This window comes from Podarcis pityusensis, assembly GCF_964106645.2.
Source record: "Podarcis pityusensis genome assembly, chromosome: 7".
Taxonomy (NCBI): Eukaryota; Metazoa; Chordata; class Lepidosauria; order Squamata; family Lacertidae; genus Podarcis; species Podarcis pityusensis.
Genome location: NC_138031.1, coordinates 84,347,665 through 84,365,184, shown reverse-complemented (window position 1 = coordinate 84,365,184; position 17,520 = coordinate 84,347,665). Strand labels below are relative to the sequence as shown.

Here is a 17,520-nt window from a genome sequence, read left to right as displayed (position 1 = left end):
TTAAACTAATCATGTTCTAAAATCATGCCGAAAAACTAGGATACAGGGAAAGGGGGCGGGGGATAGCTTGCTGAATAAGACAGGAACAGAGCTAAGGCTCTAGTCCCATGGAAGGAAGGTAACCAGAAGGGCAACATGGTCAGGCACGAGGCCAGTCCAGACGTTTGGCTGTAGGGGGTGAAAGTGGTACCCAAAGGAAAAGGGAAGCCAACAAGAGCCACTTACTCTAGGAAGAGAAGGTGAGGTGGTCAGAAGAAGAACGTTTGTAGAGCTTTGTTAAAGTTCCAAGAATCAGAAGAAAAGAGGAAATGGCGAGGATAAACGTTTCATTTCGACATTGAGTTGCTGTGGATAGTGAGGGAAGGAGAATGTGAGATTTGGGACTGAGGCGGCCAAGGAAGAAGAAAAGAGCATCGCGTGGGGAAGAGAGAGAAATGGTCTCCTTAGGAAATGGGGACATGACTGAGCTTAAAAGCAAACGCTAGGGGAAAGGGAGAAGAAAAAGTGCGGATTTGGCCAGTTGATGGACTTGCCAGAGATGGGAGATTTAATAATACATCCATAGAATGGTAGAATTGGAAGGGACTCTGAGGCTCATCTAGTCTAACCACCTGCAATGCAGGAATCTCTACTAAAGCATCCGTGACAGATGGCCACCCAACCTTTGCAAAAGAAAACCTCAAATGAAGGAGAGTCCACCACCTACTGAAGTTGTCCATTCCACTGTTGACCATCAGGAAGTTCTCATGATGTTTAGTCAGAATCCCTTTCTTGTAACTTGAAGCCATTGGTTCAGGTCCTACACTCCAGATCAGAAGAAAACAAGATTGCTCCATCTTCCACATGGCAGCTCTTTAGATATTTGAAGATGGCTATCATATATCCTCTCATCCAGGCTAAACATACCCAACTCCCCCAGCTGTTCCTCTGTGGCTTGGTTTCCAGACCCACGATCATCTTGGTTGTCCAGTTTTCCTGTTCTGTGAGGTCAGGGAGAGAGGAAAGAGTGATATTTTAGGTGATCATATTTTGGCTTAACATTTCCAGAAAGGAGTCTAATGCTCTTTTGTTTACTTTAAATTTACAAATGATAATGGAAGATAGCATAGATTTGATGGGTATTAGTAAGAGGGTATATTAATTATAATCGATCCTTTACAGAGCCATGTGGTGGTGGGGTTAGCACAAAGAAAAAATGGCCAGCACCTGTTTTTTTAAAACACGGGCGTTATACGTAAAGAGCCCCAGTAGCAGAGTTAAAATCCCTTTTGTTAGGCAGATTTACTGAAGCATTGGAGTTGGTTTTTAAATCTTCTTTTGATAACGTTCCCCCCTTTTTCAATAAAACAGACCACAGACTGCAAGATTAGTTTAAAATGCTTTCCTCACAGTTATTAGGTTTGCATTTTACTTAATAGCAGTGATAAGAAATGTATGTAAATGTTCTTTGTTGAAAATGCAGCAAAAGCTGCCTCTGAAACATATCTAAAGCAGAGAAAGCTATGTTATGGCATGGCTACTCTGTTCCAATGTTGCTTGAGAGAGATCGGAGAGACCAAGAAATAGTCTCACTTCTTCCCTAAAGTTGAGTGTGACGTAGGCGAGTGTTCTCTAAAAATTTACAGCTCTGTGGTCCTTAACCCCTTCATTTACTAACTAGCAGAAGCATGCATTGTTAGGTTTGCCAGGCAATCTTCCACAAGATTCATGTTGAAGGAGACAGTAAGCAATGGATTCACCAGGAGCGATTGCAACTCAACTTGCTTGGAGATGCCTGTGTGGATTCTTGTAGCGGGAGGAGTAGCTGAGATTTTATTATGATTTTATATGTCCAAGTTTTTTTATTCAGGGTCTCTGGGGAGAGTCACAACAAAGGACTTATGCAGAGGTAAACAAAAGTATAAACTCAACTACCTTAATGATAGGCACATAAATACAGTCATACCTCAGGTTGAATGTGCTTCAGGTTGAGCGCTTTCGGGTTGCGCTCCGCAGCAACCCGGAAGTAACGAAGTGCGTTACTTCTGGGTTTCACTGCTTGTGCATGTGCAGACGCTCAAAATGATGTCACACGCATGTGCATAAGCTGCAAAACACGACCCATGCATGTGCAGACACGCCGTCGCATCTTACGTTCCATTCAGGATGCGAAGGAGGCTGCGGAACAGATCCCGTTCACATCCCGAGGTACCACTGTATGTGCATAGCAGCTGGAGGCCGAGGAGAGGACAGAGGGTGAAGAACTGAGAGCTGGGCCTTTTCCTATCCTCTGGAACACCTGGGAAACTCAACAGACCTGCTTAACTGGGTGTAGGGAGGGCAGCTGAGTGGGACATAGTGGGGGGGGCAGCCTGAGGAAGGACCACCCACCTTGGGCCTGCCCATAGAAGGCAAGTTTCCAGGAACTCTTGTCGTCGTGAGACTTTTGTGGGTGAGCTGAGAGCTTGTTTGGACCCTGGTGGCTGAGAGGGAAGGTGTGTCAGAAGGAAAATGAATTGAGATGGGGATATAGATAGGCAATTTTATTTTACTGTAACATTTTTATATGTAACTATATTTTTTAAATATTTTATTTAAGTTGTCAGTTGTTGCGTCAGCTTTTTGTACACTGCTTGGGGAGATATTTTTAAAATATATTAAGCAGTATAGAAATTAAGCAATCAAAAATAATCAATCAATATATAAGGGGTTTACATAAGTGACCCAAAGAACTAAACCGGGGCACTGTCAGTGCAAAGCCAGTCCCAGCAGAACCTCTCCGCTGGCTCACTCTCAAGACTAGCAGGTTTCCCTGAACCTTGATCTTGCTGCCAGCTGCAGAGAGAAAATTGTCTCTGTTCATTTACCTCAGCTCTACAGCAGTCTTCTCAAAATGACTGCCTGTCCCCAAAACTCTGTAAAAATAATAATAATGGAAATTCTCAGTCCCCTTATATCAGAATGCCCCTGTGAAGTTTGCATCAAAAACTGGGCTTGATTTTGGGCCACTGCAAATTGGACATAATTTCCAAGAATCTGAAAATTTCCATATTAGTTTATGGTGTGGGGGGTAGCATCATCATAATAATACAGAAAAGGGAGTGAGTCACTTTAGGCGAATATTGCACATGCCAAAGAGAAAGTATCTTGCAGTGGCAGTAGGAGTTAATTTCATTCTCATCACGAGAGTACTCAGAGGGAATAGCGCCTTGCCTTAGCTCCTGTGTTATTTCCAATAAATATGGAAATAATGTCTCAGTACTTCAACCTGTTTGGAGATCTCATGGGAAATATCACAAGATTACGTGATGAGTTTGAAATTAATCCATGGAACACACTCTAGTCCTGTTTCTGTGTTTGCTTGCAGGGGACAGTAAATACCTTTGTCCAAACTTGGCATTGCACTTTGCCTACAATAAGAGTATTTATTTACATAAATAATGGAAAAGTAGAAAATGTTGCTTTACAAAATCAACGGACAACATCAGATGGCCGTGTGCTGGTTTTATTTCTCTGTTTAGGTAGCTTTGTTACTACATTGGCCAGCCTTCCTTTTTTAAGAGCTATTCCTGATTTGTTGGTTATTTCTAAGGTTGTGTGTATGTGTGTTTCACAACAGATGAATAAGAACTATAGGAGAAAAGAGAGAGAGAGAGAGAGAGGTTTCTGTATGAATATATGCTTCCAGGAGGTGATGGTATCTGTTCCTGTGTTGTTTCTGGTCACACACACTTTTCTTAAGAAATGTTCTTTTTATTTCAGGTTCCACTGGAATCTTGGGTGGTTTCTCTTGCTGAATACAAAAATATATCTTGCTGAAAGTAACTGGCTGAGAAATATCTTCACCTTAGAGTCAGCATTGAAAAGTAAGTGGTCAGAATTATTCCCTCTAGTGATGACATTTAATATATTAGTACTGTTGCTGTTGTCACCAGCATTGTGAAATGTGTATCTGTTTCACAGCACAGGAGTTATGCCCTTTTGAGTAAATGGCTCTGTGTTGTTTGATAGAAAAATGAGGTATAAGTTTTAACAACCATCACCACCACTCCCTCCCCACCAAAAACATTTTTGCATGCTTACAGGAGGTCAAGGTCATCCTCCGATGGCACTGGACACCAGTCAGGCTGGCAAAAATTAATCCCTCCCTTTTCTCTTCATGTTGGGAAGACTGTGGAAAGCTTGGTTCATTTATTCATGTTTGGTGAGAATGCCCTTACGTTACAAACTTTTGGGATAGAGTATTCTCCATGATATCTGCAACTACAGGCCAACCCCTTTCTCCAAATCCTGCCTTCGCCCAACTATCTTTGGACATAGACTTAGTCTCCACCTTGTGCCCCAATGAACTAGTAGGCTTCCTACTGACCGCAGCACGATTAGCGATAGCTCAGCAATGGAAGAACCAGACAGAAATACCCTTGAAGGTATGGGAAAATAATATCTGGGATACAGCAATGTCTTAGCATCTCATCAGAGACAGGAGGGCAATTGAAAGGCATAACGAATAGAGACACCTTCCAAGAAACGTGGACCCAATTTTTTTTATTATGTTAATGGCCAAAATCAAGACCTTCTTATCCCAAGTGCTCCATATTCTCAGTGGAGGGGTTACTTAAAGTAATATGTTTGAATGCTGAATGTGTATGTCCAGAGACAATGGATAAAACAATGGATAAAACAAACACTGCTGGATAAATGTTGTATTTGTGTAAAAACCAGTACAAAATTGTTTAACGTCAACCACCACAACCACCTCTTAATGGAAGATGCACATTGTGAAAAATGGTTTTGAACAACTACACAATGTTTCCAGGGTTGTATTATCTTATGGTTGAAATAGCCAGAAAAGTAGAAAAAATGTGGCTGGTTGTGAGTGAATTCTTTGCCGCAGAACGGCTTGCAGTCGTGGTTTTGCTCAGTTCCCTCTTCTTGTGTATGCTAATTTGTCCTTCCAAGCATTTTTATGCCAGGCTGCCTTGTATGTTCATATCAACAACAATAGCATTTTGGAGTGAAAAGGAAACCATGCTTGTTTCCCCATTATAGCAAAAAGATTGAAAGAAAATCTATGCATATTTTCCCCAATCAAATTTGAGTCTTCTGTCTGTAGGAAACAGACATTCTGTTACAAATGGGGTAAAACCCATGTTGAATTGCACTGATAAAAACATCTCGGCAAAAAAAAAGGGATCTTGTGAATAAGGTTGCAGTTCTCCTAGTTCAGCTTCATGTGCTATATGTGGTTGTCTCCCATACTTTTGCAAACAGAAGATTATTTAGAGCAGAAAGAAACCAAAAAGTAGATGAAAAGGCAGGGATTGACGGCCTCCTTGGAAAGCCTGCAAGAACAGGTTATTTTTAGTTGTTGACAGCTTTCAGATGCCTTTAGGGTGCTGTAGGGAAGAGGAAGACCAAATGTGCCAAGGAGCCATGGATCTATGTTGCAGAGAAACAGATTTAGGATGGCAGCGAGAAAATACTGCATGTTAAAATGAAAACAGAATGTATTATGCAAGGTTGCAAATGGGAATGGCACATTTTATTTTTAGTAATTAAAAAACTTAAGATTTTGTTTTCTGATTAGTTTTAGTGAATAATGAAAACTAGCTTATGTTTTTAAATAAAGGGGCTGCACAGAACTATAGTTCAGTAGTGGGGACAGCACTTGGCTCTGGCTGATCATGTTGGTCAGCTCTTATTTATTGCATTCTGCTCGTTCTTTCCCACATTTTACCCTATGTCCCAAAATGATACATGTGACTCTCAGGCAGGCAGGGAGCACACCGGCTGTTCCCACATTTGGGGCAGGAGCCCCCCCAATCCCTATAAGACAAACTGCTGGCCAACTAGCTCTTCTTTGCCTAGTAAGAATCTCAAAACTAAGCAGGTTAAGGATTCTTCTGGCCCTCCATTCTCTGCCTCACCTGTGAATTCATAGGATAAACAACTCAGGCCTCTTATACCTGGAAGACCACCTCCTTCCATACAGACCCTCCTGGGTATTAAGATTGGCAGAGGGCACCCACCTGGTTGTTCCACTACCCTCAGGTGCTCGGTTTGGGGGGCAGTAGAGGACATTCTCTGTGGCTGCCCCTAAGCTGTGGAACTCCCTCCCCACAGAGATACATCAGGCATTTCAATATAAAGCTGTCGCCGAATGCTGAAGACCCCCACACCTCTTTGCTCTGGCTTTTGACCCTTGAGATGTATATTTTAGGACCTGCCTTATTTCTTTCTTTTTTTTAATTGATACAGCAAGAAAAGAAAAAAGAGAAAACGCAAATAACAAATTACACACAGAAATAACGATAGATACTGAATTTTCTTAACAAACAATAAGACATAAATTGGTCTTAACACTAAAGACCCAACCTCCCGTCTGTTCCATATTTTGATTTCATATAACTTATTGCCAGTACACACTTTTATCATTATTAAACTTTTTCTTAAACTTTTTTGATTTCATATAACTTATTGCCAGTACACACTTTTATCATTATTAAACTTTTTCTTAATATATCTTAATTCTTATATCTGCCCTGCAACTATTACTGAAGTTCCTCGAATGCTGCAACCGAATTTAAACTACTATATTATATTTCAAATATTCTTTGAAAACCTCCCATTTTGAAACAAATTCCTGTTTTGATTTATTCTTTATTTTTTCTAATAGACCGTCTAATTCTGCATATTCTGTCAGCTTTTGGATCCAGTCTTGCAATCTTGTATAGAGGGAATTTCATTAACTCTTATTTCTGTTTTTAACATGGTGTTTAATGGTTGCAACCTGCCCTAGGACCCTGGGGTGGAAGGTGAAGGATGTCCTTCCATGTCCTTCCTCTTCCTTCACCGTAGGCAACAATTTTGTTGAAGGAATTAGGCACCTGCTCCACTTTATCCATGATGTGCATTAAACAGACATCGTTTCTCCCATCGTGTTTGGCTTGGCTGTAATAAATTACAGACAAAGAAAGGGAACAGTAATGAAGCCATGTGAGTGCTGTGGCTTTTGCTGGAGGGGGAGGCCAGCTTTTGTAGCCTGGAGAATGATGGCTTAGGCAGGTGGTGACCTGGGACCAGGCTCCCTCACTGGCATAGAGTTTGCTGGCTAATTACTTGTTTTGTGTACATCCCATTCTTCCTGCTGAGGGCAACGGCGTTTTCCCTTCTCTTTGGCCTACCTTACGGTGTGTAAGCTGAGGAGGCAGAAACAACTCCTGCTTTCAGCCTTCGTTCACACCAGTATTATTTATTGCACTGTACAGCGGGGTCTGAATAGTGTTGCTGAAGAAAGAGATGGTTATATAGGATGTCATTGTCAGCATGTTTACAAGGTCAGTGTGTCAGCTCATTATTAAAGGAAATTAAGGATAACAATAAAGGGACACGGGTGGCGCTGTGGGTTAAACCACAGAGCCTAGGACTTGCCGATCAGAAGGTTGGCGGTTCGAATCCCCGTGACGGGGTGAGCTCCCGTTGCTCGGGCCCTGCTCCATCAAAGTGCAAGTAGATAAATAGGTCCTGCTCCTGCGGGAAGGTAAACGGCGTTTCCGTGCGCTGTTCTGGTTTGCCAGAAGCGGCTTAGTCATGCTGGCCACATGACCCAGAAGCTGTACACCGGCTCCCTCGGCCAATAAAGCGAGATGAGCGCCGCAACCCCAGAGTCGGTCACGACTGGACTTCATGGTCAGGGGTCCCTTTACCTTTACTTAAGGATAACAATGAGCAACAAGCCCAGGTGAGTCCACTTTCATAGGCCTTGGAGAGGATCCAAAGGAGCGATAAGCTCATGCGAGTAAAATCATGCCTGCAAGGCATGGGCATCATAATTAACACAAAACTGTGTTGTTGTTGTAGTTGTTTGGTGCTATTTTAGTGCCCTGAGTGCAAACAATGTAGTACACATTTGTTGAAAAGATGGTAGTCATACCACGCTTGAATTTTCATACTTTTCTGTCTTGCAGGCCAATCTTATAATAATAATAATAACATTTTATTTATATCCTGCCCTCCCCAGCCGAAGCTGGGCTCAGAGCCCCTTGGGGGTTCAGTTGGCCCCCTCTGGTTCTTTCCCCCAAACCACACCTGCCAGCCCATTACCTGACATCACTGGTGATGTCAGATTATGGGCAGGATGACAGGGTTTAATCCTGCATGTGCTACACTGCCCAGTTCTCAGCTGGGAACAGGACCATGCAGCCTATCAGCTCATCATTTAAAGGAGAAGCACAGCACCATTTGAAACAGCCCACCCCCTCCTTTAAAGTGTCATTCAAAGTGTCACTTTAAGTCAGCCACTGAGCTTCCAATGTTTGCAAAGTGTCATTTGAACTATCCTCTTCCTCCTCCACCCCTTTTCAAGGGGACTTTGCAAAACAATGGAGGGGTGTTTGACAGGTGGGCAAGCCGGTCCCACAGCTGCCTCCGGACCTGGAGGAGGAACGCACTCTGCACGCGCTCAGGAGCGCATCTCGGCACTGCCCACCCACTGGCGTTTTTGTTTTTTAAAAATATTTTTATTAAAGTTTTCTTGGTTTACACAGTTATGTGCAATGTCTCTTTTTTTCAAGTTACATTTTCCATAGGTCACTTTCATTTGTTGAGACATTAGGGTTACATTAAGAAGAAAAGAGGGGAAAGGTGAGTGGGAGTGGGGTCGGGAGGCAATGTTTCTAATTTGCTTAATGTATGTGTGGGGTTTTGTGTCAGCGTCGTTTGTGCGGGTTCTCTTGGCTATTCGCTTGTGTTCCTTTGGTGGTGAGAGAAGTTGGGGTTGGCCTCGGGTGCGGTTGCTTGCTTGTGACTGGCTGTGGCGAACTTTGTTTTCGTGTGTGAGTGGGGCGGGTGGGTGTTTTTGAATCGGGTTCACCATATTGATTCGTATGCTGTTACTTGCCGGCGTTGTTGGCGAGCAGCAATCGCTCCATCGGCCCATCCCCGCAGGGCTCCCAGGTGGCATGCACCACACGCAGGCCGCGCATGTGGAGTGCCAGGCAGGTGGCACACAGCCCGCCCTCCAGCTGCTCCAGTGCGGCCTCCGAGCGTGCCATCACCAGCAGCGCTGAGCCAGGCGCTGGGCAGGCTTGCCAAGCAATGGCTGAAGCCCTGCAACGCGCCCGTCACGATGCCCATGGCACGGCTCAGACCCGCCTCCTGCCCGCTGGCCTCTCCATCCATGGCCACACCGGGTTTACCTCAGCGCACAGGCGGCGAGGCTTACTGAGCCAATCCGAAGCCATGCCAGTGCCGTGGAAGTCAGTCCCCGTGCGGCGAGGCATCCGCGGCTTCTTTTCAAGGAAACGCTGTGCCGCGTCAGTTTCGCTCAGCACAGGGACTGACTGAGTGGGCGAGGCGTCCGCGGGCCGGATTTACGAGTCTGGTGGGCCACATCCAGCCCCCGGGCCGTAGTTTGCCGACCCCTGCTCTACTATTACCGTGGTCTTGGCCACACCACATGCACCCATTTACTGGCCTTGTTGTGTCCCTCATGTCCCAGCTTTTGCAATGAACCCCTTTGTCAGGGCAACATCTGGCTTCAGAGTAATCTGGCTGAATTCCTGAAGGGTCAAAATTTTGATGAATGTGAAGAGCTGTCCACTCTGTGGGTACTTCCACAGACTACAGGAAACATTCGCTGGCTGAGAATTCATTCCACACCTCCCACAGTTCTGCAGACTGAATTTTAATAGCGGAAATGTTCAAAGCCCTGAACTGACCTTGTTGAGACATAACGGGTATATACTGAAACCTCATTATAGTGGAATCATCAGGGAAGTAAAGAAATCTAGTTTCAGATATTTCTTGTTCTGCCCTTTGCGATAAAGGAGTGGGGTGGGGACTGAGTAATAAGATTCCAGCAGAATTGTGTTCTGGCTGCAATGTTTTCTCTGCATGTCTTGGTTTTTTAAGGCCTTTTAAAATGGTCCTGTGGAAATAAGCATTTCGTGTTCAGCAGCTTTCCTCAATGTGATCTTCTGGTGGAGTTCTGGTGTGTCTTGCATTGCAGGCCACATTTACTTTGGGGGAAAAAATCCTTTCCCTAAAGGTATTTTCCATGACAAGGATTGCATCAGTTTAGAAATAAGAAACCATACTTAAGCATGCAGTCCAGTTATTGGGGGGGCTTTTGCAGCGCTCTTCTATGCAGGCCTGTGGTTTTTCTAAATTTGCTTTTGTTTTGATAAGGATATGTATCCCAGTCAGCATTTTGAAAAAGTCAGAGGCAGAAACGGATTCCATACTGCTTTGGATAGAACTGAGACACACTTAAACTGAAAAATACAATATATTGTGATCCCCAATGGTATTGGCATCAGGTAGAAAGAATCAAAATTGATTAAAAAAATAATATTGGGCTTGCCTCACAATAGGGGAGGGGGGCATAACTTATTAGTAGGGGACATATTTCACAAGTAGAAGGTCCCAGATCCAATCCCTGTGATCTACAGGCAGGGATGGGAGAGATCCCTGTCTGAAATTACTGAGGCAGATGAACTAAAGGGCTTACTCGGTATCAGATAGCTTCATAGTGGCACCCTAACTCCCTCTGATTGGAAATAAAGTTGTCCCTACCAGTACAGTAATACCTCAGGTTAAATATGCTTCAGGTTGAACGTTTTCAGGTTACGCTCCGCGGCGACCCAGAAGTAACGGAACATGTTACTTTCGGGTTTCGCTGCTCGCGCATGCACAGACGCTCAAAATGACGTCACGCGCATGCGCTGAAGTGGCAAATCGCAACTTGCGCACGTGCAGTCGCAGATTGCATTCTACTCAGGGTGCAAATGGGGCTCTGGAACAGATCCCATTCACATCCAGAGGTACTCTCCAGGAAGAGGCTCTCCAGGATTTCAGGCCGGGCTCAACCCTGCATGCAAAACAGATGGTCTCCTAAGCTTTGGGCCTTACCAGATTCCAAGATGTTCTAATTCTGCGGTGTAATATATTTTAATCCGATTTTTAAATTGTTGCATCGGGATTTGATATGATTATTTATACACTTTAAAATTTCTCTCTTCTCCCAGGGATTTGATGAATTCAGAACTGATGAATTCTGGTTGATAGCCTATTGGATGAAATGTTCTTGCTGTTGACCTTTTTGTTGTTTTTTCTGCTGTGTTGGTTCATTGAATGGTTTTATTGGGATATATTTTATGTGTGTTAATCTTTTTTTAACAGACTGCTGTCTGTAATGAGGCAAATGAATAAATTAATATACTGCCCTAAGATCTATATAGCTGAAGCCTTCCATCATCCCTAGTTAACAGGACCAGTTGTCAGGAATGATGGGAATTGTAGTCCCAAAACTGCTGGAGTGCCAAGTTTTGCTATCACTGCCTGAAGGGCAGTCTAGGAATAAAATGAAATAATCTTCTGCCTATAATAATTAAAACCAAGATAAAATTATCCTTTGAGGCATGTGACTGAAGGACAACACTAACAAGATTGGCTGTTTTTAAACAATCTTAACTTTTAAAAAACACTTTGCAGCTGGACCACTATCCAAATTTAACTGTCCTCTAATTCATATACAAGATGATTAAAGGAACTGTTGGCATAAAGGTACACACACCATTGTCCCACACAAGATACAAATATCCAGAAAGGCTTCCTGCAGTACATCTGGTTTTCTAATCTGTTGGCTACTTTTCAGATTTGGATGAAAAAGCCCATACGGCTAACTATGATAATTAAATCCTCTCTCAGACAGCTCAACTAATATTTCACACAATAGCAGCAGTGTAAAAACCCTGGTAATTCCCAGACCTGGTCATGTAATTGGATTAAAAATCTTGTTAATTATTATTATTTTTGAAAGCAGCTGCTTTTTGAAGTTTGGTGCCTTCTGGTGACTGCTGTTACCCTTTCCCTTCCTGCTAATGCAAATAGCCAAGAAGTATTACAGCTTCCTCTGAGTTCTCACACCCACATTTCAGTCTGGATAGCTATATTATCCAAACAGCTGCACCTCTTTTATTTTCCACGCTAATTCAGCTGAACAGAGCAGGGTGGACACAAGAGTAATGTTTAGCAAACAATGGCCAGACTCAACAGGAAGGTCTCCTGAACATATGAAAGTATTGGCATGCTCTTCCACAGCCCCCTTTTAATAAGCTTTTCACATGAGAACCTCATGCACCTATCCAAATCTCTTAAGTGGACTTTTTTAACCTTTGACTCTTTTCCTTAGAGGATTGGGGACAAGGAATGCTCCAGTAGCCCTTACCAGCAACAGTTTGTTGCATAAGCATTTCTGAGATGTTACATCACTAGAAACTCCCTTTTCAGCTATTGTTCTTCACTTTGTGGGTTTCCCAGAAATAGTGAAAGAACTTCCCAGGCTGGAGGCTCTCTGTGGGTTTGTCTTAAAGCAGCAGTCAAATCTACCACAGTGTCAGGGGCTGGCTGGAGACTGAAGAGCGGTGGCTGGATATTGAGAAGAGGGCACCAGGAGAAGCAGGGGTGGAGACTGACATGGAAGACGGGATCTTGAAGAGGGAGAAGCAGAAGCACGCAGAAGCTGATGTTGGAAAGATGGCCTCTCTGTTGCTGCAACTGCCTCATCAGATGCACATCTAGGGGTAGCTGAGAGACGTAGGACTGATAGACTCAAGCCTTTCCCTGACTTGTAAGTGTACTTTTCACTATAAAGAGTTAATTCCTTTCTCTCGACATCCCTTGTCTGACAGCGCTAGGACAAACAGGTGTCTGAAGCTCCTGAAGGTTCAAGGAGGACCAACAGGGTGTCTTCTTCCTCTCTCTTGATATAACAAATCCATCCCATTTGTGTCCCACCTTTTCTCCACGGGGCTCACAGACATTTATGGGGAGTTATTCCCCTTCATCCTCACAATGGCCACCTAAGCTAGACAAGATAGAGACACATCAGCTAATGGTCACCCAGGGAGTAGAGAAGTAGTGTATGACCATATGACGTTTTGTATGTCAAGGAGATGAGTAATTATATAACATTTAGGAAACATCTGAAGGCAGCCCTATATAGGGAAGCTTTTAAAGATTTTTTTTTTTTTATGTTTTTATATATGCTGGAAGCTGCCCAGAGTGGCTGGGGCAACCGGCAACCCAGTCAGATGGGTGGGGTACAAATTCTTCTTCTTCTTCTTCTTCTTCTTCTTCTTCTTCTTCTTCTTCTTCTTCTTCCTCCTCCTCCTCTTCCTCTTCCTCTTTATTCTGACTCAGATTACTACCATGGTGTGATCTTTTGATAAGCCAATGATTCTGTTCCCCTTTTAAAAATAGTAATATCAAGCCTAATACAGTGGTACCTCTAGATACGAACGGGATCCGTTCCGGAGCCCCGTTCGCATCTAGAGGTAAACATATCTAGCAACGACACGCCTGCGCACGCACGTGTTGCTTTTCAACGCTTCTGCGCATGAGCGCGACGTGCTCCGTTACTTCCGGGTTGCCGTGGAGTGCAACTCGAACGCGCTCAACTCGAAGCGTATTTAACCCAAGGTATGACTGTAACTTGCTTGTGATTGTAAAATGAACAGTAGTGGCTCGAAAATGAATAGTAGTGTAGGTTCTGAATTAGGTCACTTGTACCGTTCAGCAGTAAATAAGAACCTTTCTTATAACTATTTTAACATGTTTGGAGTAGTGTGAAATCTATTTTGCATTTAAGTGGTTCATTTTGCGGCTGATTTTAATTGGGACACATTAAGACAGTAGCAAGATGGCTCTTAAGAAACCATCTGGAAAAGGTACGCCCAGCCCTTCCTTTGACATCTGTTTAGTGGCTGGGGGAGGGACATCAGCTTGTCAATCTACCAACCCCACAAAGGCTGCTTTCCATCTCTTTCGTTAAGTGCAGCAACAGTTTTGAATTCATCAGGAACAGAACTTAAGAAGAACTGGAGGTGGGAAGAGAAGATAAAATATAAGAACAATATGTAGAATATGAGGGAAATGAGAAATGTGAACAATTTCATTTTTTATATAAAGTGCTTTTTCCCATAGATCTAATATCTGGAACTGGTTTCACAGCAGTGAGAAATGTGTTGGCATTTATCCATCTTTGTGGAATGATGAATCTGCACTGTCCCTTCTGGAAGGTTTTATTGGTTTCAGCTTCATTTCCTCTGGTGAACAAAGAGGCTGAACCTGGACTTAAAGGCTTGCCGTAAGAAAGTCACCTCTATAATTCCTGTGGATAAATCATGAGAGGCACTTACGTTCTTGTCTTCAAACTTGTCCCAGAGCTGTAGAAACAAACAGTCATGGGTTTGTGTACTGCCCCAGGGTTTGTGATGTCCCAGTAACCAAGACTTCCCTGCTCAGTGAAATCTGTGTCAAAACCTCATGGATTACATTTGCAAATATCCTTAAATCGACTCTTTTGGTGTGCCATAGCTCTTCTGATTGCTGGATATCACAATATAACACAAACTGGGGCTAATCCCCAGTTCAGGAGCCCGAGACAGCTCCAAGCCAATTTTGTTGCCCCCTAAGATTTGGGAAACAGGAGCAAAAGGATTTTCTAAAAAGTAGACAAAGTGGTGCAGTAGAGAGAGGGCACCGATTTCATCCTCCTAGGTCATCAAATAGATAATCTGATGAGTAGAAAGAGGGGAATAATCCCCACTCCTCAGATAATTTGTATGGATCAGCTGAGAAGGAAGGTTGTGTGTTGCACGTGTGCGTGTGCATGCATGCACAAATGTGCAAGAGAGTATGGGTAGCTGCACCCCCTTTTTGCTATCCCCGCTGTAAAGCATTCTCCTGCTAGGAATACCTTCCTTCCAAGATGGTACACATGTAGAATTACTACTAATAATAATAAATATAATAATAAATTTTATTTATATCCCGCCCTCCCCAGCCGAAGCCGGGCTCAGGGCGGCTAACAACAATCAAAAAATCAAAAAATCAAATAATCACACAATCTAAAAATATTTCATTATAAAAATTAATTAAATCAAATTGATGGCAACCAATTAAGCAAAGTTCTGTGCAGGTTGCCAGAGGAGGGAGTCAGGCTGCGCCCTGATCAAAGGCCTGGCGGAACAACTCTGTCTTGCAGGCCCTGCGGAAAGATGTCAAGTCCCGCAGGGCCCTAGTCTCTTGTGACAGAGCATTCCACCAGATTGGAGCCGCAGCCGAGAAGGCCCTGGCTCTAGTTGAGGCCAGCCTAACCTCTCTGAGGCCTGGGACCTTGAGGATGTTATTATTTGCAGACCGTAGGTTTCTCTGTGGGGCATACCAGGAGAGGCGGTCCCGTAGGTACGAGGGTCCTAGGCCGTATAGGGCTTTAAAGGTTAAAACCAGCACCTTAAACCTGATCCTGTACTCCACCGGGAGCCAGTGCAGCTGGTATAGTACCGGATGAATGTGATCTCGCAGCGAAGACCCCATAAGGAGTCTCGCCGCGGCATTCTGCACCCGCTGGAGTTTCTGGGTCAGTCTCAAGGGCAGCCCCACGTAGAGCGAGTTACAATAATCCAGTCTGGAGGTGACCGTCGCATGGATCACAGTGGCTAGGTCAGGGCGAGAGAGATAAGGGGCCAACTGCTTAGCTTGGCGGAGATGAAAAAATGCCGCCTTTGTTATAGCTGTAATCTGCGCCTCCATAGAAAGGGAGGTATCGAAGATTACACCCAAACTCTTAACGGACGGTGCTGGCACTAATTGCACCCCCGCGAGAGATGGGAGTTGCCCCCTCAATCCCATATCGTCCCGACCCAGCCAGAGGACCTCTGTCTTCGAAGGATTTAACTTCAACCGGCTCCCACGTAACCATCCAGCCACAGCTTCCAGACATCTGGTCAGTGTGTCTGGGGCCGAGTCAGGATGGCCATCCATCAACAGATAGAGTTGGGTGTCATCAGCATACTGATGGCAACCCAGCCCAAAACTCCGGACAAGCTGGGCGAGGGGGCGCATAAAGATGTTAAAAAGCATCGGAGAGAGAATCGCACCCTGAGGCACTCCACACACCAAGGAGTGGCGCGATGACAATTCCCCCCCAAGCGCCACCCTCTGTCCCCGACCAGAGAGAAACGAGCGCAGCCATTGAAGGACTGTGCCCTGGATCCCCACGTCGGCAAGGCGGTGGTCCAGGAGTTCGTGATCGACCATGTCAAAGGCTGCTGACAGATCTAGAAGAATCAGCAGCCCCGACCCACCTCGATCCAGCTGCCTGCGGAGATCATCTGTTAGGGCGACCAGAGCCGTCTCGGTCCCATGACCAGTGCGGAAGCCGGACTGGAATGGATCCAAAGCAGATGTTTCATCCAGAAACCTACCTAATAGACCACTATCCATTCGTATTACTGATACAGTTAACATCAGTGCACACATCTTGAATTAAACAGGTAAGTTAACATAAGCCCTCTAGATATCCAAACAGGGATCCACATGAAACTGATGCCTGCATTTTGGGACGCAGCCAGGGCTGTGAGGCCCTCAGGCCATTCTGTAATAGATGATGGGTATTCATCCTCCCAAGGGACGCGGGTGGCGCTGTGGGTTAAACCACAGAGCCTAGGACTTGCTGATCAGAAGGTTGGCGGTTTGAATCCCCGTGATGGGGTGAGCTCCCGTTGCTCGGTCCCTGCTCCTGCCAACCTAGCAGTTCGAAAGCGCGTCAAAGTGCAAGTAGATAAATAGGTACCTCTCTGGCATTTCCGTGCGCTGCTCTGGTTCACCAGAAGCGTCTTAGTCATGAGTGCCGCAACCCCAGAGTGAGCCACGACTGGACCTAATGGTCAGGGGTCCCTTTACCTTTACCTATTCATCCTTCCAGGCTCAAAGTATAAATCTCTTGGCCACCATAGGTTGTCAGCTGTCTATCTCGGAAGACAAACCATTGGAGAATTACAGAGCCTACTGTGGCTGTACAGGAGAGACATGTTTTGTTGCAGCTGGGGCAGGTGAAGGTACTTGGATTCAGTCATCTGCAAGTGATTCCCAGCCTCCGTGTCATGTTTGCAGGCATCTTTGTAACACAGAATTGGCCTGCCAATGGGCCTCATGCTTGAAGCCAGCTTCTCATAAAGCATATCCTTGGGGAATTGGCCACCATAATGGTTTACAAAATCCACTTCTGTTGCCCACCTGCTAATGCTCATATTGCAGGGATACAGTTTAAAAATACGCAAACAGATGCCCAGTAGTGATGTATGGAAGTGAGAGCTGGACCATAAAGAAGGCTGATCGCCGAAGAATGGATGCTTTTGAATTATGGTGCTTGTGGAGACTCTTGAGAGTCCCATGGACTGCAAGAAGATCAAACGTATCCATTCTTAAGGAAATCAGCCCTGAGTGCTCACTGGAAGGACAGATCCTGAAGCTGAGGCTCCAGTACTTTGGCCACCTCATGAGAAGAGAAGACTCCAAGGAAAAGACCCTGATGTTGGGAAAGATGGAGGGCACAAGGAGGAGGGGACGACAGAGGACGAGATGGTTGGATAGTGTTCTCGAAGCTACTAGCATGAGTTTGACCAAACTGTGGGAGGCAGTGGAAGACAGGAGTGCCTGGCGTGCTCTGGTCCATGGGGTCACGAAGAGTCAGAC

The 17,520-nt window shown here is 44.7% G+C and overlaps 1 protein-coding gene across 8 annotated transcripts in view; it reads left to right on the top strand.

The window, feature by feature from the left end:
• ENOX1 (ecto-NOX disulfide-thiol exchanger 1) overlaps window positions 1–17,520 on the top strand; it is a 276,495-nt gene that overhangs the window by 65,017 nt on the left and 193,958 nt on the right. For 6 of the 8 annotated variants that reach the window (XM_081014835.1, XM_081014832.1, XM_081014836.1 and 3 more), the window contains exon 2: window positions 3,742–3,845. The gene's annotated coding sequence lies outside the window, so the exon portion shown is untranslated. Of the gene's footprint in view, window positions 1–3,741; window positions 3,846–12,367; window positions 12,611–17,520 lie in introns of those variants that run through there. The other 2 variants (XM_081014833.1, XM_081014831.1) reach the window with 1 other exon arrangement.